A 25,155-nucleotide genomic window follows, 5' to 3' on the forward strand; every position below is an offset into this window, starting at 1 on the left:
ATATTTGCTAAGGGTTTGTTAACAGATGACAGAAATATGGAAACACAAGGTGGTACAAATGATAACTAAGGAAAACATATGAGAGTGTATACCACATCTTGTTGTGGAAGGGAAAGTGGATGAAGATAGTGTCGTGAAGGGGTTTTGTCTGTGTTTGGGGTAAGATAAGAGGCCAAATTTAAAAGGGTTTTAAATAATTTAATATTTCCCTCCCAAACTTATATACAATTAACCTACAGAAGTTCTTTGTATGCGGTTGTAGAATTATTTTACAGAATGTCTATTTACAGCAGGAAATCAGGAATTTAGTAGAGGTTTGGAAAGATTTTGGATAGAGAGTCTTGTGGCATAAAACTGCCACGGGTAAAGTCACTGAAATTTCTTAGCTGTTCAAATCGAGATTGCTCAGTTACTCACTAGTTGGAGTCACAGTCTCTGTGGTCCCAAATATGTGTAGCGAAAGCCACGCTGTTGATCCTTGTGGACCTGAATAGTTCAGTTCAGATATTGGGGCATGCTGTCTGAGAAGACTCCACGGGCACGATCGGGCTGAGAACGGCGAGCTGAAGTGGTGGCGGGCCGGGAGCGCCTTGATCGATCATTCCTCTGGATCGGTGCAAAGTACTGTGGGCTGGAACCATACAGCGGTAGTGGCCCCAGGTGATGGAGAGTCTAGTAGAAGTGGGTGGAGGAGGGTGGCAGGAACACTGAATTGTCCTATTTATGAGATTTGGGCCGAGATTGATGGTCCTTTGGCCACAATACTGTCCAATAAGTGTCTGGCAGCAGGCCAAAACATGCCAAATGAGGTAGAGTCCACAGGTCTGCTACCCCCAAATATGGAGAGAGTATAGGTGGGCCCACATGCTAAGCACTTGAGCTTATGCAACCCGTTTACATCAACCTTACAAGCAGGGCAAGCCAGACTTGAAGGCGCCGGGCTTGTCATGCCCCTTTGTCTGTTTAATTTGTTTTCCCCTCGTTTGGACAGAAGAACACCTTTCGGAGGGAAAATATATCTAGGCAAGCATAGGCCCTCTATCACAGAAGGTTAGTTAGGTAGGAATAAAATTAGAAATGTGAAAGCTTTTTTTTTTTTTTTTTTTTTTTTAATGTGAACATCAGCCTAAGCAGTTACAAATACAATAACAGAATTCAACTACTCTGTATTTACACTGAAGCATGATAGTGTCATTTTGACAAAGTATATTTCAATTTGACATCATTTGAAGATTTCTCCTTCTAAGGATGGATGAAGAAAACCCAGGAAATGGTTTCAAAATACAGAGGAAATATATATTCATAATTAATAACACTTGTGAACAGTTGGTTTACTGCTAAGGAAAAAAAAAAAATCAAGACAGTTCACTTCATATGTGAATAATAATGTGGCTTGTGCCATTCTTTTCCATTCTTTTCTAGGAATAGTAAATGAAGATTTGCATCCTGGGTCAAGCTTTCTCTTGGGGAAGCACCAGCATCCTAGACTGACAATCCCTAGGCCCCATACCTTGTTAAATGCTATGCAGTTTCAGTTCTCGAGACCAAATGCACTGATTGCTTCCCAAGAAGGAGTTTCATTGCTCGGTGCATTCCGTTCCAATATTAAAGGCCTAATTACGCTTATTATACTGTTCTGTCTCAGAAACAGTTATTGAGGGGAGGAGGGGTGCTGAAGCAAGGGAGAGTGGGAGGAGAAAAAGAAACCAAGGCTCACAGGCCTCAACTGTTGAGAAATGAACAGAAGACTACACTGAATACTATGTGAGATTATATCTAAACCATGAAGCATGTGCTGTAACAAGACAAAATGGAGATGGTTCCAATTTTGTATTATTGCCCAGAGCAGTTACTGTCAGAATCTTAGGTAGTGGGTTTTAAAAGCTACACAAGGCCATAGTTCAACCAAATAAATCTTACTGTGAAAAAGTTTTTTCAAAAAAATTGTGGGGAAATAAAACATGTTTTAGCAATGTTTTAGTTTCATTTGCATTCCAGGCTGCCAAAAAACCTTCCCAGACCTCGTTATCTCAGCAGAATGCTAACATCATATGCCACATTATGCTGTTGTGTAGCCTAGATTAAGACTGCTATCATGGCCTAATAGAGCTCAAAATGAGAGGAGAAAAGGGAGGAGGAAGTAGTCTCATTATTTTTAGATGGTTCTTACTTTCCCCATAGGATTCTCATTGATCCTACTTAGCAGCAACTCATTCCAGCACCGATTAATAGGAAAATACATAAACTCTCAAAAGGTCAAACCTATAATCAGCTACCCTGAGGGGTTGACATGAAAAACTTCTTAATCCAAGTTGAGTTTATTGCTATTTTATGACAATATGCAGCCAATTACACACATTGAAGGAAAGACGGGTTACTTCTAACAGACCGTCTTAGGATTCCTTAGCACTACAGTATTTTGTGTTGCCTGTTTTTTTAATCAGAATTCCCATTGTTTTCTCTCTTCATGTTGATAATTCTTTTCCTGTGGCTGAGGGGTGTGTTTAGAATCACAGAATCATAGTATCAACCAGGTTGCAAGAGATCTCCAAGATCATCCAGTCCAACCTAGCACCCAGCCCTGTCCAGTCAACTAGACCATGGCTCTTAAGTGCCTCATCCAGTCTTTTCTTGAACACCTCCAGGGACAGTGACTCCATCACCACCCTGGGCAGCTCATTCCAAAGGCAAATCACTCTCTCTGACAAGAACTTCCTCCTAATATCAAGTACATACCTCTCTTGGCACAACTTGAGACTCTGTCTCCTTGTTCTGTTGCTGGTCACCTGGGAGGAGATCAACCTCCACCTGGATACAGCCTCCCTTCAGGTAGTTGTAGACAGCAATGAGATCATCCTTGAGCCTCCTCTTCTCCAGGCTAATCAACCCAGCTTCTTCAGCCTCTCCTCATAGGGTTTGTGTTTCAGACCTCTCACCAGCTTCATTGCCCTTCTCTGGACACATTCTAGTATCTCAATATCTGTCTTGAATTGAAGAGCCCAGAACTGGACACAGTACTTGAGGTGTGGCCTGACCAGTGCTGAATACAGGGGAAGAATAACCTCCCTTATCCTACTGGCCACACTATTCCTGATACAAGCCACCTGGGCACAGTTCTGGCTCATCTTCAGCCTACTATTTACCAGTATCCCCAGGTCCCTCTCTTCCTGACTGCTCTCCAACCACTCTGTCCCCAGCCTGTAGTTCTGCACAAGGTTATTGTGGCCAAAGTATAGAACCTTAAACTTGGCCTTGTTAAATTTCATCCCGTTGGCCTTTGCCAACTCATCCAGCCTGTCAAGGTCTCCTACCCTCCAACAGATCAATACCTGCTCCTAGCTTGGTGTCATCTGCAAACTTACTGATGCTGGACTCAATCCCCTCATCCAGGTCATCAGTAAAGATATTGAACAGGACTGGGCCCACCATTGATCCTTGGGGAACACTGCTAGTGACTGTCTGCTAACTGGATGTGTCACCATTCACCGCCACTCTCTGGGCTTTGCCTTCCAGCCAGTTCTTGACCCATATCAGAGCGAATCTGTCCAAGCCATGAGCTGCCAGCTTTGCCAAAAGCTTGTTGTGGCAGATGCTGTTGAAGGCTTTGCTGAAGTAGAGGTAGACTACATTCACAGCCTTCTCCACATTCACCAGGCAGATAAACTGATCATTAAAGGAAATTAAGTTGTTGAGACAGAACCTGCCCTTCCTAAACCTGTGCTGGCTGGGCCTGATCCCTTGGCCATCCTGCAGGTGCTTTGTGATGACTCAAGACAACTTGTTCCATGACCTTGTCTGGCACTGAGGTCAGGATGACAGGTCTGTAATTTTCCTGTTCCTCTTTTTGGCCCTTCTTGTGGATGGGCATCACATTTGCCATATTCCAGTCTTTGGGGATCCTTTCAGTGAGGAGATACTGGTCCCTGACTCCATTTGCCAGCTCAGAAGGCCAGTTGTCCTGGAGACAACCTGTATCATTATTGAAGACTGAGGCAAAGAATGTGTTAAGCACTGTCGGGGAATGGAGGCTGGAGTGATGAGAGATCGGGGCACTGAGAGTTGACTCTGTAGCTGCTGTGCAACAGTGCATTTTATTATGGCGATGCAGCGATTTTTATAGCCCCAAAAAGGGGTGTGCACAACTAACTTAGTTTGAGATTGGTACAAGTGGAAGGTACAGATTGGCTCCAAGTTAAGTGTGAGGCAGAGATAGGTTACCTTGTGATAAACAACCTGTGGTTCCCACCCCAGGGGGCTGGCCAGGGTCAGCCCCCTGGAGCTGTGTCTGCCCCAGGGGCCGGCAGATTCCACCCTCTAGCAGGTGTGCGTGGGTTGCTCACAGTCCACAGCCTAGCCTCCTGGGAGCCTGCAAGACTCCAAGGACATTTCCCATAACAAGGCCTGATGTTTACATTCCATACCTCGTTGCAGGAGAAATTCTCCCACAAAGCACCTCTGCCTTTTCCTCATCCTTTGTTACTATACATTCCTCTGTATCTAATAAGGAGTGGAGGTTGTTCTTGGTGCTTCTTTTGACATTAATATACTTCAAGAAACTTTTTTTATTCTCCTTAACAGCAGTGGCCAATGTAAGTTCTAAATGGGCTTTTGCCTCTCTATTTTTTTTTTTTTCCTACAAGATCTAGCAACATATTTGAATTCTTCCTGGGATGCCTCCCCTCTTTTTTCCAAAGGTGATACACCCTCTTTTTTTTTTTTTACTTTAATTCCTTTAGAAGCTCCTTGCCCATCCAATATGGCTTTCTCCCTCATCAGCTCATCTTCCAGCACATTGGGACAGCCTGCTCACACCTTCAGGAGATCTTTCTTGAAGTAGGTCCAACCTTCCTGGACCCTTTTGTTTCTGAGGGCTATTTCCCAAGGAACTTTCCAAGTTAATTCCTTAAGCCGAAGTCTGCCCTTTGACTTATTTTACAGAGTTTGCAGAGTTTTACAGAGTTTACAGACTACTTAACTCTGAGAAAGTAATTCTCAAGTTTATCTTGGAAAATAAAGCTCTCTCAGAGACAGAAAGGAAGAAAAGAGAAGGAAAAATAGGAAAAATTAAACCCCACTATCATTATTCAGGTAAAAATTAATTATTGAATAAGTATTATTTCCATGTGTATTCAAACACACCTATTGTTATTTCTGTATGGACTCTGAGAAGAAGAGCCAAATCCAGCTACTCTGGAAGCAAAGGAAACACCCCTTGATTTCAACAGCACTTGAAAACCCCAGATGAATGCAAAACTCAAACCATAGCAAATCTGGCAGCAGACTTGCAATGTACAGACTACTTTCCTAGCTCTAGGTACAAACTGTAAGTGCAAGATAAGCAGGCAGTGACATGTCTGCAAAATTCGTGTTCCAGAAAGTAAGCATGACCCCATGACTTACACTTGTTATGCTGAGGCTGTGGAAAACTGAACTACTTGTAAAGGTTTTGAGAATGGTGCATGCCTGCTGAAGGTGCCATCTACTTTCTATGTTAGAAGCAGCCAAGTCTCTGCTCCCTCTCTCTGGAGTAACAGAGGTAGTTTCCCTTTTATTATAAAGCTACCTTGTACTAGCCATGCTTCACTTGATTAACTAGGTGCAAAGTCAGGCTGAATTGTACATTTTCAATCACTTTCCATCACAAGCCCTAGAACTGTGGCACAACAGCATTTTTATTGTTGTGAGTTCCCGATGTTTCCACATCCAGCTCCTTGGATTTTAAGAACAATTTCAAAGCAGGTCTTTATCAAACTGGGTTACTTTTGTCAGATGAACTTGTACAGGACTAGAGTTTTCACAAGTGATAACCCTGAAGTGTTTTCATATTTGTTGCATAAAAAAACATGTGGCCAGTGTATTTTACTGCATAATGGAACTGTAAAAGTGATTTGCCTGTTAAATGGTGTTCACATCAGAGAGAGCTATACAGATAAAACCAAGTGCAAAGTCACAGAAACACATAGTCAAACACATCAAGATAGAGGGGACTTTTAGCATGAATACTTTCTCTCTCAAAATGAATAATCCATATTGAGGTCCAAGAGCAGAATTTAAAAACTCGCATTTGGCAAACATAAATGCTGCCAAATGAAACCCCCTAACAACAAACAAACAAACAAACAAAATCAACCAAACAAACAAACAAGTCCAAACCAAACAAAAAACCCAAATCCAGCTGCAATACTTTGAAGCTTGAAGCTAGCTAGAATGTTTTGTTGAGAAGAATTAGATTATAGGCTGAGAAAAGGAAAGAATGGTGATTTCTACTTCACTCATAGGCTTGGTGAGATGTATAAGAACAAGAACACAAACGCAGATAACAGTATTGCTCTTTGTCTCTCTGGACTTTTGGGATGAACTTCTCTCTCTAATCTAACCTGTCATCTGTGTGACTAATTATCTGCTTCCTAACTCTTCTGGCCAACCCTGGGCCAAAGAGCATGGTATTGAGTGGATCTACCACATACCCTACTATGCACCAGCTTCAGGGAAGATTGAGCTCTACAACAGTTTGCTTAAAACCACCCCAAAAGCCCTGCGGGATGGAACTCTGAAAAACTGACACAAACATTTAGCACAAGCAACTAGTTTGGTAAATACTAGAGGTTCAGTAAACAGGGCAGGACTTGCACAATCAGATTTGGTTCAAACAGTAGAAAGTTCCAGTTGTATGTGAAAATAATCTGTTTGGGAAAACTGTTTGGGTATTCTCTCCTTCAGGCGAAGGGAAACCTGTCTGAGGGGTGGTGTCTGATGAAAGTCCTGGTCACACATGTAGGAGAATGGTGAAATCCAGTGTATTCCACAGAGAAATCTAACCTTAGCTGAGAGTTTAAATTCAGCATGTGCAATACAAGCTGTTAAGAGTTTTCTGTTCTATTGGCGTCCAATAAGACATAATCTATGAGAGAACATACAGTAGGTAAGCATGAACCCAGTGTCACCTGGGAGTCCCTGATTTTGTCTCATCTGTGAGGACACGAACTGTTTGCTATTTTCTGAGCTTTTGAATCACCTACACCTGAGATAGCCAGAACGAAGTGTGAGCTGAACTTGTGATATTCATTAGTGTAAATATGGGTTTTAAATTAGACAGATAGTTCTCAGCAATACTCTGAGTGAAAGAGACAGGGGTGGATTGTGCTAATTTGAGCCTAGCTAGAATGTTTTGGTGAGAAGAACTTGTTTATAGGATGAGAAAATGAAAGAATGGTTATTTCTACTTCACTCATAGGCTTGCTGAGATGTATAAGAACAAGAAGACAAAAACAGATAACAGAGTTACTCTTTGTCTTTCAGGACTTTTGGGATGAACTTCTCTCTCTAACCTAACCTGCTGTCTGTGTGACTAAACCATCTTCTTCCTAACTCCTCTGGCCAACCCTGCAAAGTACCTTGAGCATAAGGCAAAGTCTTGGGTAAAGTAGACAGGGTGAGAGGAAGGTGGAAGGGTGGTTGAAAGCCCCTCCTGGGGACTCTGTTTTCTGGCAGGAATGTTGTGTTTCTGTATTACCTTTCTAACTTGTATATTTCTGTATATATTGTAAATATCTGCTTGTATATTGTGCTAAGCTGTAAATATAAAGCTTCATTCAATTTTCAGAGTCACTGAATCTAGTCTGGGTGATTTGCCAAAGTGTGGGGTGGTGGGTTAACAGCCAAAGCATCACACCAAACAAACCAAAAAGCCCCACCAAAATAATAACAAATAAAATCCCCAAACCCTAAAGTTTTTGAATGTCCTGTCCTCTGAAAGAAATTTGGTTTTATGGATAGATCTTGGGAGGTTTTGACATTGAGATCCATGTGAAAGTAAATCTATTTCCAATTGAGGAATAGGATTTGGAAATTGTAAATAAATGCAAATAGACGCACATAAGAAGTTCAGGATGCACTTATACAGGTTAGCGTATTTATGCATGAAAATAGATTATTTAGGTTTTTTATTCCAAACAGAGTGAAATGATGGGTTTTCTTTTTCTCACAGTAACATTCATATCCCTATCTTTGCTGTGGGAGAGGAGGAAGACAGTTTTGCAGTCATAAAGTGTCATAATCTGTAGTTAGCATTTTAGGTAAACACATGCCATGACCGATTTTGTACTGCAGTAACATTAGGAATGGTCCAAAATTCTACAGCACCACATACTGTACAAAGGTAGATTAAACCTATTGCTCTTTCTGTAATGAAAATCAAGTTATGTTTGACTATGACCAGAAATCCCCCTTCATATACCACTGTAAAAACATTGATTGTCACACCATGTATTTTAATTTTACATTTTTGACTTGCATTACATTATCATTGTGCATTTATTTCACATGTCCATTTAAGTGATGTTACAGTTCTAACATTCTAATTAACCAACACTTCATACTCATATTACGTAGGCCTAAATAGAATAATAATCTCATTATCATTTCAACTTGCATATGGCTGCCTTCTATAATTCCAGCAAGGTCAAGGAATCTAGGACTTTAGGACTGTAAAGTTCTCTTTCAGTGTCATTCAGAGAATCAAAGTCAAGGAACACTTAGAAGGTATGGCCATTGAATGTCTGGTAGTCATGCAGCTGATTTTTTTGAGTCAATTTCTTCCTTCCTGCTATAATGTGCAAGCATTGTGTGAGATCTAATCTGTAACATTTCCTTCTTTAAACCCTACTTATATCACTTTCAATACATATCCTTGAAGTTACTTTTCTAATTCAGGCTCAGCCTTTGCATTTTTTAAAAGCATCTTAATGAACATAGAACATACTTCTTTTTTCTTACTTATTTGAATTCTACTTCATTAATGAAATCCTGATTTATGGCTTTATTCAGAGACATTTGCAGAGAAAAAGTGCTGTCACTGTGTGCTGCACAAAAGGTAGAATTGTAACTTTTTGTGGATATTAGTTTCTGATACACAAAATATCTTGGTCATTACCACTTTTTTGATGTATTTGTCAAAATGTAGATATTTCGTCAAGTCACAAATGTCTGGCAACCTAATATCTCCAATGTAAACAATTTTCATAGCTTTCGCATTAGTAAAGAAACTGAAAATAGAAGAATGGAGGACCACAGAAAAGCATCAGACTTTGGGACACTCTGTTCATATTGATCAGACATCCTGTAACTTGGGAAAGTGACACAATTTAATTCAGCAAAACAAAGATCTAGTTTTATTGTGGATCAATGCTCTGAAATAGTGTACCTGAGAACTAGAGCAGCATTTGTACACATACAGATGAAGGAGGGGCATGATGACAAGAGTAGGCAATCATTGACAGGGAAAAGGAAAATCTGTTTCTTTGTCAGCAATATAGGCTTAAAACAAAAAATGAAAATAGAAGGCAATAGTGTTTAAAAGAAAACAAATCCTGGTCAAATACTTTTCCTGAATTTTAAATTTAAACTCAGACTCACTGTTCAGCTTTGAAGGAACCCTGAACTTTCAGGCCTCAGATGATGGGGAACAAATCCTTCTCACAAATGAATCATTTGCTTATTAGATAAAATGAACAAAGTCTAATTTACTTCCATCACCAGGAATTAACTGTGTGCTGTTAAGTGGGTTGGTGTTAAGGTCAGCTATCTGCAACCAAATATGAATTGCTGGCTACTCTGGGACCTGGAATAGACCTGAGTCAACACAGAATAACAGAATATCACAGAATATAGCTGATTGGAAGAGACCTCGAAGGTCATCTAGTCCAATCTTTGACCCAGCACTGACAGATTAACACTAAACTGTATCCCTTGAACACCATCAGACATGATGACTCCAACACTGCCCTGGGCAGGTCACTCCAATGTTTGATAATGCTTTCAGTGAAGAAATATTTCACATAGCCCAAATCTCCTCTGGCACAGCTTGTAAACCCTTCCTCTAGTCATAGAATCAGAATCAGAGAATCAGAATCAGAGAATATCACAGAATATATATGATTGGAAGATATTTGCTTGCCTTCATCAAGCAAGATCTGCCTTTCATAAACCCATGCAGACTGGGCCTGATTACCTGGTTGTCTTGTACATGCAACATGATAGCACTTGGGATGATCTACTCCATAACCTTTTCTGGCACTGAGATCAAACTGACACACCTGTAGTTACCTGGATCATACTTTAGACCCTTCTTGTAAATGGACAACACATTTGCTAGTCTCTCATCATCTGGGACCTTCCCAGTCAGCCAGCACTACTGACAAATAATGATGAATGGCTTGATGAGCACTTAAAGAATAAAGGGAAAGACCAACAAGGCTAATATCCTGGGAGGAGTCTGCTACAGACCACCTGTATTAGAAATTAACTATGGATTAATTATTATTATTATTATTAATTTCTGTATTGATATTGCTTTTAATTATTAATATTCAGCATTTGGGAAAATTCACTGAGATTCTTTGAAAGGAAGGAATTTGCAGGAAGCAGTTGCACAGAATTAAACAATATAAACAATCAGAACTTGGAAAATAGGTATGCAAAACCAGGAAAAATTCTAGCTGTATTTTCGGAGTCTTGGCATTCTCTCTAGCATGTGTACTCACAGTGCTCTTTGTCCCTGAACAAGTCTCCTGTACGCTTTCAAACTCATGATAATGACCCTGGGGTAAAATACAAAGTATTCCAGGCTGAGGGAAGAGATGCTGCTGAGCTGCTAGTGCTAGCTTCATCCATGTAGCTGCCTTGATTCCTGGTTAACAAGCTGCAAATGAGAAGCATCAGAGAGGCTCAGTGTAGAAAGACTCAATGCAGAAAGGCACTGTTTCTAACTCAACCCTCTTTAAATACTTCATTTTGAAACTCGAGCTGGCCAGTAAGTGCTAGCATCAATGTTCTGGCCAGTGAATTCAAAGCTTTTCGTCTTATTTGACTATGGAGGCATGTTGAAAGGGCAGCACAAGACACCTGACATGTGGTGCTAAGCCCCTATCCCTCCAGGCTTTGTTCATCTGACTCAGCTTCCTGGATCTGCAACAGAAGGAAGAAAGCTAGGGCTAAACTGGCCTGACAGGATTTATACTCTACCAGGACACCACCCAATCAGGATAAAGACACTGATGAGACATTCTTTCCACAACTTGGAGATGTCTCGCATTCTCTAGACCTTGTTCTCATGGGGACTTACCAGATGTCTGCTGGAAGTACAACACAGTAGAAACGGGACAGTCCAGGATGTTTCCTGAATGTGTGGATGACAACTTTCTGTTGCAGCTGGTAAGTGTGCTAGTTTGAAGCTACCTAGGTTGTTTTGGTGAGAAGAACTTGTTGTGGAGGGGTATTCTGCTACCTACGTCAATTGTGGCAGAGGCGAGAAATTAATTGGTGCAAGATGATATTCTATAAAAATACATAATTTATTAACTTCAATATTCTGAACTCTTGCCACCCCCAATCACTGAATTTTAATATTATTTAGGATCATACATGGTTACGAAAGACATTCTAGGAATAATATCAAACAGTAACTTGTTAATAACTAGCAAACATTCAAACTATAAACAGAGAGAGATCTCCCTGCTGCAAATACCACTTGGGGTCAATATGCTGTTTGCCCAATAGATGGACTCAAGCTCTTTCTGCTCTATGGCAGAGGCAACAGAGAATTACAGAGGCATTAAAGTATTTAGTCACAAATTCTGATTAATTATCAACCACTCTCCGGGGCTATGTCACAGCCTATTACATGTGTCCAATCTTCAGGGGACTCTGCCCGTGGACTTTGAGGCTGGAATTCTCCTGGCTTCAGGGGAAAGGAGAATCTTCCCAGCTTCTGGGGAAAGAACAGTCTCTGACCTTGCTCTTCTGGCTTCTTCTGGATGCTCTGTGTGTATGTCCAGGGATTCTTAGGTAGGATCTCAGGTAAAGAGGCAGGATGTCGTGCAGTCTCAGCAAGGTATCACACTGACCACACAAGCTGATTGCATGCAGACAAATGGAGTCTGCTCCTGGTAAATTGGTGGCAGTGGAGCTTACCAGGCAGTCATAAGGCATCTGGCATGCAATAGTGTGCACAGATGCACAGGAGACTGAGCTCTGTAGAAAATAGCAGGTAATACAGGTTCTAGTCCTGTTAACTCACTGCAGTGGCATGCAAGTGTGCACAGCTGGCTGGGAGCCCATGGGAGACTCTGTCTCCATAGAGAAAAGTAGATGCACTGCGGGTGAGCACTGTGGGTGAGGCTTCAGGCAGGCAGGCAAGCAGGCAAGCATCAGCAAAAGGCAGTGCACGTGAGTCTAAGCACAATAATGAGAGCGAGCAAGCACTTTGTTTACCTGTGTACCTCTATTTATTAAATGTGGGACAAGATTAATGGCCCTTTGGCCACCAGAATGACCAATCAGCTTGGCAGTTAGCCAAAAGCATACTATAATAGGTGAGAGTCACAGGCCTGGACCTTCCAAACATAGAGATAGCATGGGCCTAGCACTCAGTGGGCTGTAAGCTAGGCATATGGGCTTGCACAACCAGGGCAGGCCAGACTTTATGGCACCAGGTTTGTTATGCCCCTTTGTGTTCATTTATGTTTTTAGCTCTGATGTGGGCAGAAAAACATGTCCAGGCAACAAAAGAAATGAATAAGCCTATTTTTGGGACTAAGAGCCCTCCATAAAAGAACTAGATTGCAGGCTGTGAAAGGGAAACAAAGGTGATGTCTACTTCACTCATGGGCTTGCTGGGATGTGTAAGAACAAGAATGTAAGTATAGATAAGACATTCGGTCACTGCTTGGGCTGTGGCCTGCAATTTCTCTCTCTAACTTTAACCTGCTGTCCCTCTGATTAATCCACTTGCTTCCTAACTCCCCTGGCTGACCATCCTTTCTTCCATGGGCACCAGGCAAAGTCTGGGGTAAGGTAGAGAGGAGTGGGAGAAGATAGAAGGGTGGTTAGGAGCCCCTCCTGGGGACACAGGTTTCCGGGAGGGGTGTTGTGTTTCGGTATTACCTTGTATATTTCTATATATAAATGTATATATTGTAAATACCTGTGTGTATATTGTGCTAAGCTGTAAATATAAAGGTTCATTCAATTTCCAGAGCTGGCTGAGTCTAGTCTGGGTGATTTTCAAAGTTCGGGGGGGGGGGGGGGGTGGGGGGTGGGTGAGTAACACCTAAACCATCACATCTTTTATTTTTGGCACTCCAATGTGGGTCAAAATTAAATTTGATTGTTAATTAATTCTGGGAATCAGAATGAAGTTAATTAAGCTATTTTACTTAGTGGGGGCTGTTGTGTGGCCAATTTTATGTTTTTTTCATCTACAGTTGGGTGAAAGTTAAAATTGGTTACCTTTTGTTTAATCTAATTTGGAGAAAAATTAAGGCAATGTCTTTGATTATGGAGATTGCATTCTTGGATATGTTGGATTTAACATTACAGGGCTTTTTACCAGCAACAATTCAGGAAATGGTACGTCTACTGCTTTATCAACAGCTTAAATGAGAGTAATTTTGCCTATGACCCAATTACCTAATCCTTGCTCTGAATTTTATTCACTTGAGACTATAGCATTTCTGTTGTGTATTGTCTTAGGTCTTGTAATTTAGATTTTCATATTAATTTTGGCATTATGGAAGAGAAATTCAGGTGTGATGCCTTTAAGGATCCAGAAAAGAAAATGGGCATCCTTGAGAGAGAGATGAGCAATCCTAGTCTAAACAATCCTAGTTTGGAGAGGGAGCAAGGGGTGCCACCACTGCACCTCCTCCCATAGATTCTGGGCATACTGCCAAAGCCCTGGGTAATAACAATAACATGCACATAGCAAAGGAACAGAGATAACTGCTCAGGCCAAGGATGTTCCTTCAGATAATTTGATTCCTCAGGCAGCAGAAACCCCTAACCCTAAGACAGATTCGAACTCACAGGCCTCAGCCCAGATCCCAAATAATTCAAACACGCTAGAGGGATTGTCAAAGTCCATTTCAGCTCACATTATTTTACACTCAGATGAAGCCTGGGAAAAGATAGAACATTTGACAGGGAGTGATTCAAAAGAGGACTTAGGGGAGAGGACCTCTGGTGCACAAAAGGAGGAAGAGGACAAGTATAATCTTCAAGATTTGTCCAACATACTTACATCTCAGTACTCTGATGAGAAGAGCTTTGTGAGATTGGCTGCCAAGAAAGCGGATGGTTCCAAGGACTTTAAGAGAGCTCTTAAGAAAGTTCTGTTTCTAGGCCAGGGACAACCAGGACAATGAGAGGAAAAGGAGAAGGATGACATCCAGGATTCCAATGATCCCCTCAGAGAGGTCAGGGAAGTCAGGAAGGAATATTCAAGGGAATTAGGAAAGCCAATCCTAAACTGGCTGGTGAGATGCTGTACTATTGCCGCCAATGCCTTGCAGGTAGGAGACAAGTCTGCCAAGCAGCTAGGGCCACTCACCAAGGAGAGTGGAGTGGACAAATATCTAGCAAGTCCTCTTGGCAAAGTTAACTTGTGGACACGCCTTCTTTTGGCTGTGGCTATGAGATATCCTTCCCTAAATGATCTAGCATGGGCAGACAAGAAGCGGAACAGCATTGAGCAGGGAATTAAGCTTCTGAAGGAGTTTGCTGTGAAGGAAGTGCTCTATGGAGATCATGGCACACATAAGCCTGATGACATTCCTCTTGGAACAGGTCTCACGAAGAAGCTTGTTAAGCTTGCTCCTTCATCCTATGCTAACATCTTGGCCAGCAAGTTTCTATCAAGAAGTGATAATGGAAGGTCTCTCACTGTTGGTAAATTCACCGACCAGCTCAGGCAGATAGAGGACAGCTTGTCACATTCTGCCATACTCTCTGCCATAAAAACTATGACTACAGAGATAAAGAGGATGAAAGAAGGCATTGAAAATGGCAATAAGAATAGCACAAAAGAACTGAAGAAGGGTCTTACAAACATTTCCAACCTGGTAAGAGATACCGTCCCTGCATCATCCGAATGGATGCTTATTTGTGCCATCAGGAACAGACATCCACCTCCTGCAAGGCAATTCCAGCCTAGGAGGAGACAAATTCCACCTAGACATCAGCAATCACTTGTGTCACTGTGGATATTTCTGCGTGACCAGTATGGTGAGAACACGAGCAAGTGGGATGGTCAACCTCCTTCAGCTCTTTCAAAGAGAGTCAGGGAACTGCAGAGTGGCAGAAACAGAGGCAGCAATGTCAGAAAAGTAGCTGTCACTTCTTCAGCTTCTGAGAGCAACTGCAATTATTCCAACAATTGCAATTTCTCTCACAACAACACCAATCATTGCGTACACCCCACATGCCATGTTCAGCATTAGGGGTGCTCTGCCTCCAGCCAGGAGGAGTGTATAGGGTTAACACTCCAGGGGGGGCGTAACCCTGAACCTGACCCTAGGGGTCTTGGCCCCTCCCCAGGGGTGGGCCACACTCCAGGTGATGGTTAGCCCACTTCCCCCACTTCCTGTGGTATAAAAGAAAGAGGAGCTTCCTGCTCCTCTTCCTCTTTTTTTCCTTCGCTCCCTCTCGACACACACACTCACACTGCATACCAGCACACCACGTGGCAGCCACAAGGCAGAGACACCATCACATTGCTTGGGTTGTATCCATCCCTTTTTGTATTTTGCTGTTTTCCCTTCCTTATCCTTTGTAAACTCCCCTACCTCCAATACCTTTTCTAAGTTATTGTTAAACTTTTCCTTTTAACTTCAAAAAAAAACCCCACTTCCTGTCCTATAAAACAGAGGGGCTGCCTGCTTCTGGGTCTTTTTACTCTCTCTCTCACTTCGCTCCCCTTCTTAGGCGCATTGGCCGGGAATCGAACCTGGGTCTCCTCCATGGCAGACGAGAATTCTACCACTGAGGCAAAGGAAGCTCCTCTGTTTTATAGGACAAGAAGTGGGGGGAGTGGGCTAACCATCACCTGGAGTGTGGCCCACCCCTGGGGAGGGGCCCAGACCTCTAGGGTCAGGTTCAGGGTTATGCCCCCCCTGGAGCGTTAACCCCATACAAGGAGGAAAGGGATAGTGGAGAAAAGCTAATCTATTGGAATGTATTCATTAGTTGGCCTGGCAGTTCAAAAGTTCAGAAATAAAGGGCTGTAGTTGACACAGGTGCTCAGCACACTTTATTGCCATCCAATTGCAAAGGGACAGAGTCTACCACTATTTATGGAATCACTGGTGGATATCAAGGGTTAAATTGCAGGCTGAGATAAGTTTAATTGGTAAGGAGTGCAAGAAACATACTATTGTAACTGGTCCTGATACGCCTTGCATTCTGGGAATTGACTTTTTGAGACAAGGTTGTTTCAAAGATCCTAAGGGTCACACATGGGCTTTTGGCATAGCATCTGTAGAGATTGAGGATGGTAAATTGAAATTGTCCTTTAGACCTGAACTTTCTGATGAATCTGCAGTTGTGGGACATCATGACATAGAGGATCTGGATCTGACAATTGCTCCTCAAAGTGTGCATCACAGGTGGTTCAGAACTAACCATGACTCTTTTTTTGCCCATTCATCAGCTGATTCATCAACTGGAGAGTAAGGCTGTCATTGAGAAAATTTATTGACCTTTAAACAATCCAATCTGGCCTGTGTGCAAGCCTAACAGAGAATGGTGACTGACAGAAGATTTTTGTGCCCTCAACGAGGTGACTCCACCCATGAGCGCAGCTGTGCCAGACATGCTGGAACTCCAGTATGAGCTGGAATCGAAGGACGCTAAATGGTATGCTACCATAGACATTGCTAAAGCTTTCTTCTCTATTCCCATAGCAAAGGAGTGCAGGCCTCAGTTTGCATTCACCTGGAGAGGAATCCAGTACCAGGTCAACCGTTTGCCTCAGGGGTGGAAGCACAGCTCAACCATCTGTCACTCAGTCATCCACAATGCACTGGAGAAAGGTAAAGCTCCAGAGCACATCCAGTACATCAATGACATCACTGTGTGGGGCCAAACTGCTGAGGAAGTCTTCGAGAAAGGTAACAAAATCATTGACATTCTGCTGCAAGCAGGTTTTGCCATTAAGAGAGACAAGGTCAAAGGACCTGCCAAAGAAATTCAGTTTCTGGGAGTGTGGTGGCAAGATGGTCGCCGTTACATTCCTCAGGATGTGACCAGCAAAGTCTCTACCATGGCAGTTCCCACCAGTAAGGAAGAAACACTTACTTGTCTTGGTGTGGTGGGATTTTGGAGAGTACACATTCCTGGATTCAGTCAAATTGTCAAACCTCTGCATGATGTGACTCATAAGAGAAACAATTTTGAGTGGGGACTTGAACAACAAGCAGCCTTTGATCAGATCAAACGAGAAATAATCCATGCAGAGGGCTTGGGACCTGTGCGATCTGGTCCGGACATTAAAAACATTCTGTACACGGCTGCCAGTGACAATGGTCCAACTTGGAGCCTTTGGCAGAGAGCTCCAAATGAGATATGGCGTCGTCCACTTGGTTTCTGGGGACGTTGTTACAGAGGTTCAGAGACAAATCACACTGCAACAAAGAGATTCTAGCAGCCTATGAAGGAGTGAAAGCAGCTTCTGAAGTGATTGGAAATGAGTCACAATTGCTTTTAGCTCCTAGACTGCCAGTTCTAAACTGGATGTTCAAAGGCAAAGGTTCAGCACCACATCATGCCACAGATGCAACCTGGTCTAAATGGATGGCTTTGATAACCCAAGGAGCACAAATGGGTAATCTTGATCGACCTGGTCTGGTGGAGGTGATCACCAACTGGCCGGAAGGCACAGACTGTACCAAACCTCCCAGAGGAGAAAATAACTCATTCTGAGGAAGCTCCTCCCTATGGTGATCTCTCTGACCAGGAAAAGAACTATTCTTTGTTCACGGATGGTTCCTGTCGTCTTGTTGGGAACAAGCAAATGTGGAAGTCAGCAGTTTGGAGTCCAACCAGGAGAGTTACCGAAACAAAAGATGGAGAAGGAGAATCCGGTCAGTTTGCTGAGGTCAAAGGTGTCCAGCTTGCTGTTGATGTGGCTGAATGTGAGAATTGGCCTATCCTTTACCTCTACACCGACTCGTGGATGGTAGCCAATGCTCTATGGGGTTGGCTAAAGGACTGGAAGAATGGTTGTCAGAGGAAAAGAAAGCCTACTTGGTGTGCTGATCTATGGCAGGACATTAATGCATGACTGGAGAAAATTCCAGTGAAGGTACGGCACATAGATGCACACATGCCTAAGAGCAGAGCTACTGAGGAACATCAACACAACCAGAAGGCAGATCAAGCCGCTTATATTTCTGAAGTTCATACCAACTCTGATCTTGTCATTGTCCCTGATTGGAAACACCGAGGTGAACTGTTTTTAGCTCGGTGGGCCCATGACTCATCTGGACATCAAGGCAGAGATGGAACATACCGATGGGCTCGTGATAGGTCAATTGACTTGTCCATGGATGCTATCACCCAAGTCATCCATGACTGTGATTTTTGTGCTGCTATTAGCAGGCTAAGCAAATCAAGCCCTTATGGTGTGGTGAGAGATGGTCAAAGCACAAGTATGGTGAAGCCTGGCAGATTGACTACATCACTTTACCTCTATTTCGTTCTGGCAAGCAGTATGTGCTGACAATGGTGGAGGCCAGTACTGGATGGTTGGAAACCTATCCAGTTCCACATGCTACTGCACGTAACACCATTGTTGGTTTGGAGACAGAAATCATGTGGAGACATGGAACTCCAGAGAGAATCGAGTCAGACAATGGCACTCATTTCAAGAACAATCTTGTGAAAAATTGGGCTAAAGAGCACGGAACTGAGTGGATCTATCACATACCCTACTATGCACCAGCTTCAGGGAAGATTGAATGCTACAATGGTTTGCTGAAAACCACCTTCAAGGCCATGGGGGGTGGAACTCTGAAAAACTGGGACAAACATTTAGCAGAAGCAATCTGGTTGGGAAATAGTAGAGGTTCAGTAAACAGAGCAGGACCTGCACAACCAGATTTAGTCCAAACAGTAGACGGTGATAAAGTTCCTGTTGTTCGTGAAAAGAATCTGTTAGGGAAAACTCTTTGGGTATTTTCTCCTTCGGGCGAAGGGGAACCTGTCCAAGGGGTGGTTTCTGCTGAAGGTCCTGGTCATACCTACTGGGTAATGCAGGAGAATGGTGAAATCCAGTGTATTCCACAGAGAAATCTAACCTTAGCTGAGAGAGTTTGAATTTAGAGTGTATAAAGCTGTTAGGAGTTTTCTGTTCTAGGTACCATCGGCGCCCAACACTGAGACAAATCTACAGTACGTGAGCACGAACCCAACATCACCTGGGAGTCCCTGTTCTGAGCTTTTGAATCACCTACGTCTGATTGAAGTGTGAACTGAACTTGCATATATTGTTTTAGTGTAAATATTGATTTAGATTAGATTGGATAATTCTCAGTGATACTCTGAGCGAAGTAGACAAGCGGTGGATTGTGCTAGTTTGAAGCAAGCTAGAATGTTTTGGTAAAAGAACTAGATAAAGGGCAGTGAAATGAAAAACAATTGTGTCTCTTCACTCACAGTCATGCTGAGAACTCTGGGAAGAAGAAGTAAAACATTCTCCATTTTGTCTTTCACTTCTGCCTTTGCCTTCAGACCTAGTCACATCTCATTAACCTTGCTCCCACTAACCTTGCTCCCTAACCTCTTGGCTGCACCTCTCTTCTTTCTGAGAACTGGGGTAAGGTTGAGAGGGCAAGGGGAGGTGTTGGGGTGGTTTGAGAGCCCCTCCTGGGGACTCAGGTTTCTGGGAGGGGAGTTGTGCTTCTGTATTGTTTCTCCTTTGTATATTTCTGTATATAACTGTATATATTGTAAATAGCTGCCTGTATATTTGCTGCTTGTAAATAAATAGCTTCATTTATATTCCCAGAGGCTGTCTGAGTTAGCTGGGGCAATTCCAAAAGTGTGTGTGGGGGGGCGGGTAAGAGCCCGAACCATCACAAAGACACAGACTTTTAGTTTCAGCCAGTAAGAGATGCTACTGAAGGTACAGAGGAACAGACGGTAAAGAGAGAATGGACTGATGGCAGACATGACCGCACCAGATGGCTCGGGACCCTCCCTTTCCCACGGCTCAGCGGAACAGTCTTCAGATCCGCTGTCCTTCACCGCCACACACCTGCCTGCCCCATCTCCAACGAAGCGCATCCCAAAGCCGAGGGGTTTCCCGCGAGCCTTCAGTGGCTGGGGGACTGAGGGAGATGCTGACGGGATCAGTAGGGTGGGAAGAATTTGTGGGTTTCCTTGAGTCATTTCAGAGTAGTCAATTTGCGTTTGTATAGTGTCGTGGAACGCATACTGCTACAGGGGGATTAGCAATTCAATAGCTCACAGCTTAGCATCTGCTTTTTTTCTCTCTCTGTCTTGAAGAGTCTGAGAGGGAAGATGGCAGTTTGGAAGTTTTCAGAGTAGATTTAATGTTGTGTACTAAGGATTGATAGTGGGATGGGAGAAGGACGAAAACAGCAAGTGGTGGCTGACCTGAAACAGCTGGGGATTGGGCAAGATGGAGGGCTAAAGACAAAAGCAGCTCTGTGGCTGCTGGCCTCCTCCCCCTCCTCCTCCTCCCTCCCTCTCTTGCCACCTGTGGAGAGCCCGTGGAGCCCCCCCCCCCCCCCCCCCCCCCCCCCGTTTGCTTTTTCTTGAAGTTCCTATAGGTGATAGATTTTTAGAGTAAGATAAGTTAAGACTAAGGGTTTGTAGTTTTGGGAACTTAGGACATAAGGATGTTATGGGATGTTTTTCTTGGGTACATTTAGGCATTATTGAAAAGGGGAATATGGGTTAGATGACAGTAGGATAACAGAAGAAATCTTTTCTTTTCTCGAGATTTTTCTAATCACAGCATACAGACCAGGCCAGTGGATTTGCTAGCCTAGGCAATGGATATGTCTGCATTTGTTCTTGTATCTGCTTGTGTTTGACCATTTATCTTCACAGGCCTTGACGAAGACCAACCTAATTATGACCAACCTGTTTTTTCCTAAAGTGAGCAGAAGTCTTGCTCAGATGGCAGAACTGTGAAAGAACTTGGAAGAAGCACTGACATGATGATTGTATTTGTATGGATCTTTAAGGTTTGGACCATGGATAACGAATTTGGGTATTTTTATGAGTTTTCAGTGATTGTGGTTTAACGGAATAGGTTCAGTTTAACAGCTTTGTAAAGGCCAAGGCCCACTCAAATTGGCATAAGATGGCAATGTGACCTTTTTCTCTCTTGTAAGGGCCCTGCAAGAGATAAAAAACACTGTCCTAAATTCTAAAAGCAGATGAAGAACTGTGGGAAAAGGCCTAAGTAGAATAGACTGATAGTAACGTCCAGGGCATATCTTTGTATTGTATTTAGAGGTTAATAGTTCTTAAGCACAATAGTCAGACACAGCTCATAGCTAAGGAGTGTAATGAGAACATCGAGTGAATCCAGAACTATGGGAGTCTGAGGAGAAATACTTGACAGCTGATTGACCTACAAATCTGCAATGTCGACTGCCACACAGAGCCAGTGAAGACGTGGCACACCTGCACTCTCCTGTGACTGTGGTGTTCGTCTGGACTTTTGGGTTTTTGAACAAATGACTTACTGTCGCTTGCAGAAATAGCTTTTTGGATTGTTAGCTAAGCTTGGGTTGTTAGCTTGCCAGACTAATGCTACTGATGAAAGCTCTAACAGGTTTATTCCTTTTGATTTTAGCACTATTGATTTGTAGCTGCACCATTCACCCCTGTGTTAAACAGCCTGTGTAAGTTGAAAGACCAGCCCAGGTTGCTCAAAAAGAAAAAGAGGGAATTGTTGGAGAAATTCTTGTTAGCAGAGCACACAAGAATTGATAAACAATGAGCAACCCATGCTGGGAATGTCCTTGAATCCATCCTGGGAGTTTAGATATCAAGCACAGGGTAGCTTCCCCCACATGCAGCTGCAGGGGGTGGAGTGCAGCTGCAGGTGGGCAGAGTTTAGCCAGCTCCAGAGGCTGACCCTTAGATTGTTATGGTATGCTGACCTATTGATGCCTTACAAGTAACTCTGGACCCTCTGACTGTAACCAATCTCGGTGGAGCACACCTCTTGCTAGAATGCATTTCAGTCACTGTATCACGGAAATAAAGTGGATTTGACCATCTAACCATATTGGTGAACAAAGAGTCATCTTCCCATAGCGCTCCACCAAACGTGTTCTCCAACACTAAACCACCACATCTTTTATTTGGCTTCTGCAATGTGGGGCTAATTCATTTTAGTGACTGTTAATTAACTGTGGGAATCAAAATGAAGCTAGTAAAGCAGCTATTGTATTTGGTTGGAGCGTTACTCTGGTCTGGATTTGGGTTTTTTTGGCATTTAATTGGCTAAAAGCCCAAATTGTTGCTTATTTTCTTGATTTAGCTTATAAGAAGGCTAAAGCTAAAGTTTCAGATATTTTTTGATCCTGGGGTGATTTTATTCTTGAGTATGCTGCTTTTAATGTCACTGAAAATCTTACCAGTAACATTACAGAGGCACTTGTCAATAATATTACAGGCAATCGAAACACTGCTTTAGCTACAGCCCTGATGAAGGTAATACAACCCAGATGTGGGATTCCAGACATTTGTCTAGGTGGTTGCTCATGTAAAACTGTGTTGCTTCTCTCAATTTTTAATCTATGTCTTATGGGTTTAATTTTCATATTAATTTTTGCACTATGTGTGAAAAATTCAAATGAAGCGCCAAAATTAAGAACTAAAAAGGTTTCTGTTTTAAAAGCAAAAAATTCAGTGTCTCAAATATCTTCCTCCCAGCAAGTCTCTGCACCCTCCTCTTTAGATTCTGGGAATGCTGCCAATGTTCCTGGCGGGAATAATAACAATAACAATGCGCAAGGTTTGGCAGGCATCCGAGGAATAAAGGCTCAAAATCAAATGTTACTGATAACACCAGCTCAGCCAGTTCAAATCCCCAGCCAGCAGACCAGAACCCTGTTAGATTGAAGGCAGACCTGAACTCACAGACTCCAAGTCAGACCCCCAATGATTCAAACCCTCCAGCAGACATGTCAATGTCTGTTGCTGTGTAGGTGTTTTTGGCACCTGCTAAGGCAAAAGCCAAGACACAGTTTTTGACAAAGTGTGGTTCACAGGAGGATGTAAGAGAGGGGACCTCTGGTGATCAGTAGAGGAGGAAGAGAAAGCATGTAGTCCGTGAGACCTCGCAAACATGCTGAGATCCCAACACTCAATTGAGAAGAATGCTGTGAGGTTGGCTGCCAAGAAAGAGGATGGTTCCAATGAGTTTAAGAGTGCTACGAGGAAGGTTCTGTTTCTAGGCCAGGGACAACCAGATCAACAAGTGGAAGAGGAGGACGATGACAACCAGGACTCCAATGACCCCCACAGAGAGAACAGGGAAGGTATAAAGGAATACTCAAGGGAATCAGGTGAACCAATCCTAAGCTGGCTAGTGAGATGTCATAGCATTGGAGCTAATGCCCTGCAGGTAGGAGACAAGTCTGCCAAGCAGCTGGAACCACTCACCAAGGAGAGTGGAGTGGACAAACACCTAGCAAGCCCTCTTGGTATGGCTAGTTTGTGGACACGCCTTCTGTTGGCTGTGGCTATGAGATATCCCTCCCAAGATGATTTGCCATGGGCTGCCAAGAAGTGGAACACCATTGAGCAGAGACTTAAGCTTCTGAAGGAGTTTGCTGTGAAGGAAGTGCTTTATGGAGATCATGGCACACATGAGCCTGATGACATTCCTCTTGGAACAGGTCTCACAAAGAAGCTTGTTAAGCTTCATCCTATGCTAACATCTTGGCCAGTAGGTTTCTATCAAGGAGTGATAATGGAAGGTCTTTCACTGTTGGTGAATTCACTGACCAGCTCAGGCAGACAGAGGACAGCTTGTCACATTCTGGTCTAGTCTCTGCCATAAAAACACTGGGTACAGAGCTTAAAGAAGGTATTAAGGATGGCATCGAAGACAGCATGAAAGAACTGAAGGAGGATCTCAGAAACATTACCAATTTGGTAAAGGATACCATTCCTTCATCATCTCAATGGGAGCATGTTTCTGCAATCAGGAACAGACACCCATCTCCTGCAAGGCAATTCCAGCCCAGCAGGACACAAATTCCACCTAGACATCAGCAATCACATGCGTCACTGTGGATAATTCTTTGTGACACTTATGGTGAGAACAGGAACAAGTGGGACGGTCAACGTACTTCAGCACTTTCAAAGAGAGTCAGGGTTCTGCAGAGTGGCAGAAAGAGAGGCATTGTTGCCAATGCCAGAAAGGTAGCTGTCACTTCTTCAACTCCTGAGAGCAACTGCAATTGCAGTCACAACAACACTAATCATTGTGTACACCCTACATGCCATGTTCAGCATTAGGGGTGCCCTGCCTCCAGCCAGCAGGAGGAAAGGGATAGTGGAGAAAAGCGAATCTATTGGAATGTATTCATTAGTTGGCCTGGCAGTTCAAATGTTCAGAAATACAGGTCTTTAGCTGACACAGGTGCTCAGTGTACTTTGATGCCATCCAATTGCAAAGGGACAGAGTCCATATCTATTTTTGGAATCACTGGTGGATCTCAAGAGTTAATTATGATACAGGCTGAGGTCAGTTCAACTGGTAAGGAGTGCAAGAAACATACTATTGTAACTGGTCCTGATGTGCTTTGCATTCTGGGAATTGACTTTTTGAGACAAGGTTGTTTCAAAGATCCTAAGGGTCACAAATGGGCTTTTGGAATAGCACCTGTAGAGATTGAGGATGGTAAATTGCAATTGTCCATTAGACCTGAACTTTCTGATGAATCTGCAGTTGTGGGACATCATGACATAGAGGATCTGGAAATGCCAATTACTACTCAAACTGTTCACCACAGGCAGTACAGAACTAACCGTGACTCTTTGTTGCCCATTCATCAGCTGATTCATCAACTGGAGAGTCAGGCTGTCATTGAGAAAGCTCATTCACCTTTCAGCAGTCCCATCTGGCCTATGCGTAAACCTACGGGCAACTGGTGACTGACATTTGACTTTCGTGCCCTCAACGAGGTGACGCCACCCATGAGTGCATCTGTGCCGGACATGCTGGAACTCCAGTATGAGCTGGAATCACAGGAGGGTAAATGGTATGCAACCATAGACATTGCTAATGCTTTCTTCTCTATTCCCATAGCAAAGGAGTGCAGGCCT

The sequence above is a fragment of the Pogoniulus pusillus genome, chromosome Z, assembly GCF_015220805.1.
Source record: "Pogoniulus pusillus isolate bPogPus1 chromosome Z, bPogPus1.pri, whole genome shotgun sequence".
In the NCBI taxonomy this organism is placed as follows: domain Eukaryota; kingdom Metazoa; phylum Chordata; class Aves; order Piciformes; family Lybiidae; genus Pogoniulus; species Pogoniulus pusillus.